Source organism: Solanum lycopersicum, chromosome 1 (assembly GCF_036512215.1).
Source record: "Solanum lycopersicum chromosome 1, SLM_r2.1".
Classification (NCBI taxonomy): domain Eukaryota; kingdom Viridiplantae; phylum Streptophyta; class Magnoliopsida; order Solanales; family Solanaceae; genus Solanum; species Solanum lycopersicum.
In genome coordinates this window covers 7,653,540-7,665,543 of record NC_090800.1, presented here as the reverse complement: position 1 = coordinate 7,665,543, position 12,004 = coordinate 7,653,540, and the positions used below count along the sequence as shown (strand labels likewise).

Sequence of the window (12,004 nt, the reverse complement as noted above, 5' to 3'; positions counted from 1 at the left end):
CGGGAGTTCAAGGCATCAAGACATGAAGGAGAAGATCCAGTCCAAGCTAGAAGCGTTAGCTCACCCTGAAGATCCGGTGTGATGAAGACTGGCTAGAATTACTGTTGAGTTGAGGACGACGACACGTTTGCTGCACTCCACAAATAACAAGAAGAAAAACATAAAAGTAGGGGTCAGTACAAAATACGGGTACTGAGTAGATATCATCGGCCAACTCAAAATAGAAAACAGTATATACCAAGTAATATCATAAACTCAACTATGATACTCAACATGTAGCAACAACAAGCACTATATCATTAACAATTACCGTCAAGTTCACACATGAGGACTCAAGCCCCAATACCATACCCATTTGGGAATCATGTTCATTAGATTGAGTATATTAACATCTTTCAAGATTCATTATCTTTATTTCTCTTGTGTCGGTACGTGACACTCCGCTCCCTCATATTCATTATTCCTCTTGTGTCGGTACGTGACACTCCGATCCCCTAAATCTACGTGTTGATTCGTGACACCCGATCCCCTAATTCTACGTGTCGGTTCGTGACACCCGATCCCCTACATGTGTCGGAACGTGACACTCCGATCCACTAATATCATTCTGTAAATCATCAAGCCTTCTATATACCAAGGCATCCTCAATCCCATTACTTTAATTCATCAAGCCTTCTTCTATACCAAGGCATCATCATTAATAATGTATATTAAAGTTTCTTTTCAAGATTTGGGATTCAATATTTTCATCATGCTTATCTTATCACAATCACATAATCATATTCATGCAAACATACAATTAAGCATATAGTAGAGTTTACAATACTACCAATACATATCATTCTCTATTAAGAGTTTACTATGAAAGCATGAAAACCATAACCTACCTCCACCGAAGAATTGGAATCAACAAGCAATCTCCCAAGCTTTGATATTCTTCTTCCTCGTTCGACTCTCTCTCTCAATTGATCAATCTCTCTCTCTCTTTTCTTTTCTCTTTTCTTATTCAAAACCCTCTTTCTTTTACCCTAATTAACATATAACTAAGTGTAAAAGATGACAATAATACCCCACTAATTAACCCAAAATTACCTCTTTTATCCCTCAAGAATTTTGAGTTATTAATGTAAACCCACGAAATCTATAATTAAGGAAAGAATAGTCCAAAACGTCCCTTAAAACGTGTAAAGAAATCCGATTCTAACTGGGATTGCGTAACCTGTGACGGGCCGTCGTGACTGCGACGGTCCGTCACTCAGGTCGTCGTGAGGGCAGGACTTTATTTTCACCAAGGACACTGTGACGGTCCGTCACACCTGTGACGGTCCGTCCTGCAAGTCCGTTACGAAGTTCAGAGAGTCGATTTTCAGTACCCAATTTCAGAATTCCTAAGTATATTGAAACGAGACATCTGTGACGGACCGTCGTGCCTGTGACGGTCCGTCGTGGGTTTCGTTGTTTCAGCCAATTTTTCAGAAATAAAATCTGCTGCTCAAAACGACTAAACAGGTCGTTACGATAATATAATTTAATTTAACTTTAAAATAGTTTAATTGATTTTCGAAAAACGTAACAAGACAAATAAAAGTAAACGGAGAGAGTAATTTACTCCATTTAGTATTATTTATTCTTATAAGTTCTATCAAACGACCTTTTAATTTATTCACTTTTTTTTTCATTTCTATATGGTCAAATGCAAATTTAGATAAGAACAGTGTTTACTGAAAAACTGTACAATTGAATTTGTTATGGGGGGTTGATGAGATGCATGTGCTTTGACTTATAAAATAGATTAAGTAAATAAATCATCATTTAGTGGTAGTATGTAGAGTGTCAGTAAAGTTAAGCGAACGAGGAAAGTGTTAAATGATCAGAAAATTTGGTCAAAAATTTAAAAAGTTTGGGGAAAATGCACAAGTATCCCCTCAACTTATGTCCGAAATTTCAGAGACACACTTATACTATACTAATGTCCTATTCTCTCCCCCCCCCCCCCCCTCAACTTATTTTATAAGTAATTTTACCCTTTTTCGGCTTACGTGGCACTAGCTTGAAAAAAAAAGTCAACCAATATTGTGGCCACAAGATAGTGTCACGTAGGCCGAAAATGGGTAGAAAATTATTAATAAAATAAGTTCAGGGGTAATAGGACCTTAGTTTAGTATAGGTGTGTCTCTGAAATTTCGGACATAGGTTGAAGGGATAATTGTGCATTATTCCAAAAGTTTATAAATAGAATTTTTTAATTAAAATTTATTAAAGTTACAAAGGTAAAAATATTTTTTAAAAATAAAATAAAATAAGTAAAATACCATTCTAATCAAATTCTAACCTAATTTTCTGACCAAAAGAATACCATTATAAAATCGTTGCTTCATTTATGATTTTGATATTGACTTTGTTAGTTGTGATAGTTTTCACTCTCTTTTAGAATACTTCATAAATTCTAATTAGAACATCAAATCTTTTTTTTTTATCTTTAAACCATGAGAACATAATTTTTTTTCTTTTTTTTTACTCGATGTCTAATATTCACATTAGAGTCTGACTAAGTTTGAAATCACAGTGAAAAGTCCCTTATTTCATGCCTTCGAATAATAACAAATTAGATCTTTCAGAATTCTCAATTACGTTTATTACTGCCACAAATTTCATAACACCATTCTAGTGGCGACCATCTCCTTCAAGGAGAAATAATTATTATTGTCATGATTAAAATTATTATATAAAAGATTTATTTCTTGATAACCAATGACAAATTTGCTTGACCACACAACAACATTTATTTTGATCATGGCCACAACCTTTATATGAAATAATTATTTCTTTCTTTTGTCCTCCAAAAGTTCATGATTTAAGGTATATATATGACTAAATGACCATTTATGTCAAAATATTTATTTTCAATCTCTGAAACCTCCTGTAGAGCTGAGATGTGACATTTATCCAACTGAACATGTTCTTTTCCATACAGATAAAAGTCATATTTTTCTTCAAGAATGGACCATAACCATTTGTACATGCTCCATAAGTTTTTATTAGAAACTCATCGTTAGGCTTTGACATCATCAAATTTATGTGATCCACCTCCACATCACTTTAAAAGGTTAAATGTACTTATATACTAACACTCTTGTATTCCTTTATTTTGATGAAGGATTTTCAAAACTTTTCTAATTGGATTGCACCAACAACAATGTGCCTAATAACCTTTTATGCACTTCATAGTATTTACCTTATCTTGTTCCCGAGAGAAAAATAAACACATTATTTTTAACTTTTTATACCTACTTTGCTTCAATCCTTCAATGGTAAAATATTTGTGCTTATAACGTGTTACAAAACTAAAGCAAAATAAGACAAGAAATATAAAATATGATAATAGATATAGAGAGACAACATATGATAGTTATTCTTATTCTTCTAAATATTTAAGCGTTCACCAAATCTTCCAATATATACAATATGAATGTTATACCTCTATTTATAATGCAATATAGAGGCATACACAAAAATAGTCATAAACATGAATATAATGAAGGAGAGATTATGGAGGTGAAAGGATACAAAAATAATGATTATAAAGATAGAGGTTGTATTCGTAATGGAGGAAAGCAATGGAGATAATCAGTCATAGTAACTTTTTGGTATAGTAGACATCCATATGGTAATATTTTATAACACAAACATCCATCTTAAACTTTAAACATTCAATTATTTTGAATAATGAAAAAAAACTCTGAAAATTCAGTTGCATGAACCAAATATTTTTAGCTTTTTGGACGAAGAGTTCAAAATTTATGTTTTTCCGTTTGCTTTAAAAAAGTGAATTTTATTCGGTTTATTTATAGTTTTGATTTTGAATCGAGCACCAAGATTACATTCTTGTTTGTTATTTTGTATTTAGTGAGTTAAAAAAGAAAGTCATTTATTTCAAATTGATGTTAAAATAACAAAAGCTAAATTGTAAAAAAAAAAACACTTGATTTGCTTTTTCCAAATATTATCTATTGACCACTAAGATCTGCGGGGAAATTTTTTTTCAATCCTAGGAGATGATTTCAATAAGCTCAAACGACGATATATTCAGTATAATTCCACAAGCGAAATCTGGAGAGGATAGCATGTATGCAAAAGTTACCCTACCTTGAGCGATTAGAAAATTTTCGATCGGCTCAAGAAAATAACTGGAGTGAAGAAACCAATAATAAGCTCAAACCACATTATGAAATGGTCTATTGTTGAATGAAAGAACATGATAGAGGAACCATGTTTTGTTATTGAGGCAAATTCTTCTAATCATCACTATCTAAACTCTATTTAAAAACCAACCTGACTTATCTAAGCTAAGGTAGGGTTTGCAATTTTGGTTGGAAAAAGAATATGATAATCACTACATATTGAGATTAGAAGAACTAAGGGCTCGTTAGGTTGGGGAATAAGTTATCCCAGGATTGTTATCCTACCCTTCAATGTGGGACAAAAATAACACTACAATCCCGGGGTAATTTATCCCAAACAAACTAGAATAAACTCATTCCAAAATTAATCTCGAAACTAGTCATCCCTCGTACCAAATGAGCCCTAAGGTCTTAGACCTTTCATGAAACAAGAAACTTACACCATCCTTGATATGAGAAAACTCTCAAACAAATTGAAAGAGAGAACATTTCAAGTTGTGATCTCTTTGATCAGCCACTCTAAAGCAGGATAGGCAAAGTACAATACTAGGAAAGATGGGAGTCCAAAGAGGATTGTGATCAGTAAGTAGAGCGCTAGGACGGCTGCACACGAAGGTATTGCAAACATAACAAGCAGAAGAAGCACGAGAACTAACGGAAACTTGGATGTAATGCGGATAAAGAGATCGAGGGACTTGTGAAGAGAAGAGTGGGCCCTCTGGGATGCAGGTGTACCACTAGTATGATTATAAGTACTGGTGCTTGATCCTTGAGATCCTAGACGACGAACCCTCCTATAATTCATGACAGAGGTGTTGTTCCCCGTAACTGAAGTGCACCGGACGGACATTTCTTGCTGATGATCCCTACATATGGTAGATGAAGATTTCCCCCTGTCACCATTTTTGCTTTCCACCATCCAGAGGAGGAAGAAATTCTTGCTAGGAGATTTGAGATTCCCGCTCAAGGACAACCGAAATGTCAGCATATTGCACCATGGGCAGGAAATGAATAATGGAATCTGGACCTGTTGAGTGGAGAACTTCCAAGAAGCTGATTTAAGCCCCAACAGACAGTGCTTGCAAAGTGTGTGGCCGCACCACAAGACATAGGGGATGTTTTCGACAATGTTAAAAGACTCCCAGCATATAGGGCATTCAAGCCCTTCTTCCTCGCTGCTGGCATTAGAATAGGCATCATCGTCATCTGAGAATTCACGGCAAGCTTGACTGGGCGCACCACATTCCTTCTTCTGTCCAAAGCTTGTGATGGCATTTGAAATAGATCTCCACATATCAGGGGCAACTTAAATCGCTATTGCTGATAATTACTTGAGTTTGGAACTTGGCATGTACTTGAAAGATGAACCACTGACCTTCAAAGGAGCATCTTGGTTCAATCTTAAAAATTTCTTGCTTCTCTTCTGAACCTGAATTACACTGAAGATAACAAGTCATGAATTTACCATTTCAAGATAATAGCAACTTCAACAATCACAAGCAATTATACATGAATTAAGAGCTCGATCATGTTAACAAGGGTCTCTCAAATAAAAAGAAAATACAAACTGTTGCACTTTATTGTCCCATTTTGAATTAATTACCAACAAAATACAGGAATACTCCATTCTCTACAGAACTAGCAAAAAAATCAATCATCAAGCGCGCACAAAACAAATCGGGTCCCGGCAGACGGAAAATGGATATTACCTACCTGGCTGAGAGGTGTAAATTGAAATAAAGGTCAAACAAATTGCTCTTCATCAACTGTTTCTAAAGTAGAAGGAACAAAGCTTCCAAATGGCTGGCACACCCTTTGTGCTATTGAGGGATTCAAATTTAAGGAAACCAGCAAACCACTTTAAAAGCATTAACATCATAAAATTTCGTCTGTCAGGACTGCTTCTTGGCATTGAAATGCATCATGTAACAATATGTCAATTAGTTACCACAAGAACAGAGGTCAACAAAAAACTTAAGATTATCGGTTATATCACACAGTTGATCTTACATCTATATGTGATTTGTTCTACATTATCTGCAACATTTCCCTCTACATATACAATAGATGCAAGCATATACTACCACACACCAAAAGGCTTTGGAAACCGAGAAACAACATATAATTGGTATTTCACCCTTGACATTATTTACATTTTGTGACACCAAAGGGTGTGATTCAATGGTCAATAAAGTGTATTGACAACTATGACCTCTCAATATCAAACCCCAGCAGCAGAGGCAAAAACACTGGTTGTTTTTTCTCATTGTCCAAGCTTTGGTTGACAAAGTTACCCTCTGAGCTAGAGCGAGGTAGTAGGTACCATGAGGAATTAGTCGAGGGCAGGCAAGGCGGTCCTTCTTAAACATCAGGCTTTGGCCCAAACTCATGACATTCTTCACATTCTAATTTCACTTTGCATAGTCAGTAGGGAGAATTCTTGATTATCCATCTCAAAATGTGCCCCGAATAGGTAGTTCAAGCTCCCCAACAAATTAAGCAAACAAAAGGCAAATATGCAGAATGAAAAATCATGACAAAAGAATCACGTTGGTTTTGTGCATACCAAATTCAGATGTCGAGAAAGTCTCAACGTGTTTTCTCTGTCTCAAAATAAAGAGTATTTTGTTGTAAGGTTATTCCATCAGGTACTCTGGGAATAACTACAGTTTGGCCAAGCAACTTGAAGACCTAGTTGGCCACACTTTTACCCACATCACTCCTTCACTCTTTTGCTATAACTCGGCACAGGTTTCATTCATGTCAAATTCACCAATTTCAGAATTTGACAAATATACTCAAGCCTGTTTTCTCCTCTCAAAATAGAGAGTATCTTTACAAAAAATTTGGTGTTAGGGACATACTTGTGTGAAGTACCTGTTTGTGGGTGTTTATTGTGAGGTTATTCTCATGAGGTATTTTGGAAAGAATTACGTTCTGTCTAATTTTATCTATGTAACCTGTTGGCATAGTGAAATTGCTTATCACTAATCATGAACTAGGCCACATCAAAAGAACCACGCAAATTGTATGCCTCCTTTATTTGTTTTTGTCACCCTTATTTACAACAATAGTAACATACATAGTGTAATCCCACAAGTGTGGTTGTACTCCGACCTTACTACTAGCTTGGGAGGTAGAGAGTTTGTTTTGGATTAACTTTAGTTAACCTTATTACAACAACAACATACTAGTGTAAACCCACAAGGGAGGTTGTACACATACCTTGCCACTACATTGGGAGCTGGAGAGGTTGTTTTCGATAGACTTTAGCTACCTTTATTACAACAACAACAACATACCTAGTGTAATCTCACAAGTGCAGAGGTAGAGAGGTTGTTTCAGATTAACTTTAGTCACCCTTATTACAACAACAACGACATACCTAGTGTAGCCCCACAAGTGAGGTTGTACACACACCTTACCATCTACAGTGGGTGCTAGAGAGGTTGTTTCCGATAGACTTTAGCTACCCTTATTACAATAGCATATCTAGTGTACTCCTACAAGTGAGGTTGTATACAAACCTTAACAGTAGCTTGGGAGGTAGAGAGATTGTTTCCGACAAACTTTAGTTACCCTTATTACACTAGTGTAACTCACAAGTTAGGTTATAGGCAGACCTCACTACTAACTTGAAAGGTCCGCAGAAATGAGTTCTCCGGTACTCTGTCAATCTAAATTCCTGGTCATCTTTTTCAATTGTATTTGTTGCAACAATAAAAGAATAAAGAAAGTCCCAAGCACACTGCTCTCATCCTGTCGTAACAACGAAAGGAAACTCCACATACCGGAAAAAAAAAGTTATCTAATTCCTAGAACAGAATATAGGTATTTTCCTTACTATTATAAGTGGATGACTATAGTATATACATCTGTCTTTCTTATTTTTGATAAACATTATTTACCCTCATCATCTTTGCCTCAATTCCAACCTAGTTTTCTTCAGCATTTGTAAATCCACTCTATTCATTCAAATCCAAATTTTGCAGATCAAACAAATCCAAATTTTGATGAATATATAAAGCTTAAAATGAAGTAGACTCAATTATTGTGGCACATTAGCATCATCTCTTAACAAATCAAAACTAAAATTAAGATACAAAAACAAATCTTCAATTCCACATACTTAGCTAATCCATTGTACGGAATTAATCACAAAACGCATACATAAATCACAACCAACAGCAAATTTCAAAATAAAAACGGATGCATATAATTCAAAAAATACAATTTGGAAACGAAATTGAACAAAAATCGAACAATTTCACTTTACAGATTCACAAAAAAAAAAGTTTGATAATGTGAAGAAACTTACTTGTACAGAAGGATGGAAAAAGAAAAGAGAGATCAGAAGAGAAATGCATTCTCTTTCGTCTCGTCACTTTCTCTATGCTTTTGGAGAAAATTGAAATTTGAGAGATTTTATCGTAAAACATTTACCAGAAGACACGCTCATCCAACTACAAACGGTGTCGTCTATTTCCTTTCTGTTTTTTGGTGAGGTGGATTTTTTTCCCCCAAAACTTAACATTTGTTATTTTGTATAAGATATGTAAAAATTGAATTGATTGATAAATTAAATTTTTAAAAAATATTATTGACTTTTTGCTATTGCGTTAATCATTTCGTAAAAAAAAAATATATTGAGTTGTAAGTTCGGTTTTTTATTTTTAAATGTTGTGTTATTAGGTAAGTCGATAACTCATTAAGACAATAGTAGTTTAGTAGTTTACCCTAGATAAATATTAAATATTAATCTCAGTGCATAGTAGTTAACGTGTTTTCCTTTAGCGTTTAATTCACATTATATAAAACGTCAAAACCAAATTAACAATCCTATGCCTCTTAATTTCTCTTTGTGCTGCGCACTTTTATATAGTTATTACTTCCTCTGATCCAATTATTGTGACTTACTATCCATTTTAGTTAGTCCACAAAAATTAATCTTCAGTCCGATATTGTTTGTCATAATTTCTATGTTTAGAGCCAAATTATAAAAACTTTGACTAATATTGTAATTTATAGTACTTTCATATAGTTTTAGAATATCTAATTTTTTTGTTTAAAGTATCGAATTAATGTAATTTAATTTACCTTTAAAAATTAGTCAAACTACCTCACAACAATGGGACGGAGGGAGTATTTTTTCTATTTTATGAGCATTTTGTAAAGTTATATTATTATTATTTTGTCGCGTTATGTTATTGGAGAAGTCATATATTTGTTTTATAAGCATTTTCTTATTGGTTTAACAAAAAAATGAAACATTTAAGAACAAAATCAAAAATCAAAATATAGAACCGTTAAAGACTAAAACCATTATATCCAATCAAAATATTTTATTGACTAGACAATTGAAGGCCCGTTCACGAGCCCAATATAATTTTTTTCAATTTCAAGTTAAGATTTTTTTTACCTAACTTCAAATTTTATTTTATTAGCATTTAAAAAAGGGCAACTTTCACATATAGCAAACAAAAAATTCATATTTGTATGCTATAACAAAGTTTGCATAATTACGCTCCATAGCAAATATAAAACTGTATAATTCGCTATACATATACAATTGTATAATTCGTTGGCCTAAATTGTATAATTCGCTGGCCTATTTCGCTGCAATTGTATAATTCGTTATCCTATTTCACTGCAATTGTATAATGCACAATTGTATAATTCGCTGCCTATTTCGCTGCAATATTTTTATAAAATTTGCTTTGCATACAATTGAATCGAATTAAAATGTATGTATATTGCATAATTATAAGTGTATAGCAAGAAGATATATGTTTTTCTCTCGCTTTATACAAAAATAGAAACACAATATATACACTTCTGTTGTATAAAGCTAGAAAAATTGTATTTCACTGGAATTGTATAATTCGCAATTGTATAATTCATTGGCCTTTTTCTCTGCAATATTTGTATAAAATTTGCATTTGTCTACAATTGAATTGAAGTAAAATGTTTGTAAATTGTATAATTAAGTGTATAACACGAAGATATATGTTTTTGCATGTGTATATACAATTTTCTCTCGCTTTATACAAAACAAAAACAGAATTATATACTTCTGTGTATAAAGCGAGAGAGGCGAGCAGTGGAAGAGAGGCGAGCGAGAATGGGAGAGTGGCGAGCGAGATTTTTGGGAGAGAGGCGCCTGACAAACTTTGGCTAACGTTTGCTATGGAGCACAATTAAATCAAACCCTAGCTACTCCATTTATTTTAGGTTATTGGTTTGCTATTATATACAATTTTCCCTTTAAAAATTACAAAAATCCACTCTCAGATAAATTTCTATTCTCTAACAGATAAACAACTATATCCTCACGGATACATCGATATCCTCTCTCAAATACATCTTTATCCCCTCTTGAATACATCTTTATCCTTTCTTGGATACTTCTCTCTCTTGGATACATCCATATTCCCTCTGTAATGCACCTTTTCCCTCTCGGATTCATCCGTCAGCTATGTACCTGCGAGTTTTCCGAATAGCAATGTATAACAATCGATGTATTCACCTGTTCCTTCTCGAATTTAAAATGAAATACTAAAGTTTTTTCACAATTATTTTTTATAGTATTTTTAATCAATATTTTGTCAATAATAACCAAAATTTTAATTTAAATAAGGCAATAAAGTAGCTTAATTTTGAAATTCAAGTATTGATATCAATTGAGAAAACATTTATTTTTAAGTTGTAAAGCATTCATAATTTAATATTTAATATGCTACTTACTCTCGAAGAATGATACTAATTTATCATAATTCATGATTTCAAGAAGTAGAAATCAAAACTAAAAAATTGCAACTGACTATTATATGAAGGTTCACTTGTAGTTTATCTATTGTCGAAGTTTCCTAAGTATATATGATATATAATTCTATGTCAATTTAATTTTTGATTCCTTATATTTATACAATTTCAAATTTTATCCCATTAATTGGTTATGTATTTTTTTTAAACTACAGTTATGCCGTCATTATTTTGTCCATTATCTTAAATTCTTACATCATTAACTCTATTTTTTTTCAATCTCTTTAAATTTGCGATATTTTTATTTGCTTATTCAAGTCACAACTTTGTAAGATAAAATAAATACTATTTTAAAGATAAAATAAGTTAAATAAAATATATGAGTACTTATATTTAAAAAATATTATATATAGTTTATTAGGAAAATACATCAGGAAAGATTATAGGATTATACTGAATATGTTGTTGTAGTAATAAACATAGATGAGCGATGTGAATTGTGAAAAATATAAAGAGATAAATATTTTTTTACATTATTATTATAATCAAACAAATATATTAAGTTCTAAGCATAATCATAATTTATTTACTTTCACAATAACTCATACAATAATAAAGAAATAACAAAAAATAAGGTATTACTAATTATAATAACTAAAGATGTTTCTAGAACTATTTAAGAGATAATGCACAAGTACCCCTCAACTTATGTCCGAAATCTCAAAAATACACTTATACTATACCAAAGTCCTATTACCCTCCTGAACTTATTTATTAATATTTTTCTACCCCTTATCGTCATACGTGACATTATCTTGTGGGCCAAACGTTGGGTGACTTTTCTTTCAAGTTAGTGCCACATAGGCCGAAAAGGGGTAGAAAATTACTAATAAAATAAGTTCAGGGGGGTAATAAGACCTTAATATACTATAAAGGTGTCTCTGCAATTTCCGACATAGGTTGAGGGGGTACTTGTGCATTTTCCCAACTATTTAATTTTCTTGTTATCATTCTTGGTAGATTTTTTTTTGCATGAGGTTACATTTTTGTCTTTGATCATC

At 32.9% G+C, this 12,004-nt stretch overlaps 1 long non-coding RNA gene across 1 annotated transcript; it reads right to left on the bottom strand.

Moving 5' to 3' along the window:
• Positions 1-4,208: 4,208 nt before the first annotated feature.
• Positions 4,209-8,676, bottom strand: LOC101244403 (uncharacterized). The gene is made up of 2 exons (XR_011220524.1): positions 8,500-8,676; positions 4,209-5,620 (listed from the first exon to the last, which is right to left on the bottom strand). It is a non-coding gene; the product is annotated as an uncharacterized lncRNA (long non-coding RNA).
• Positions 8,677-12,004: the final 3,328 nt, after the last annotated feature.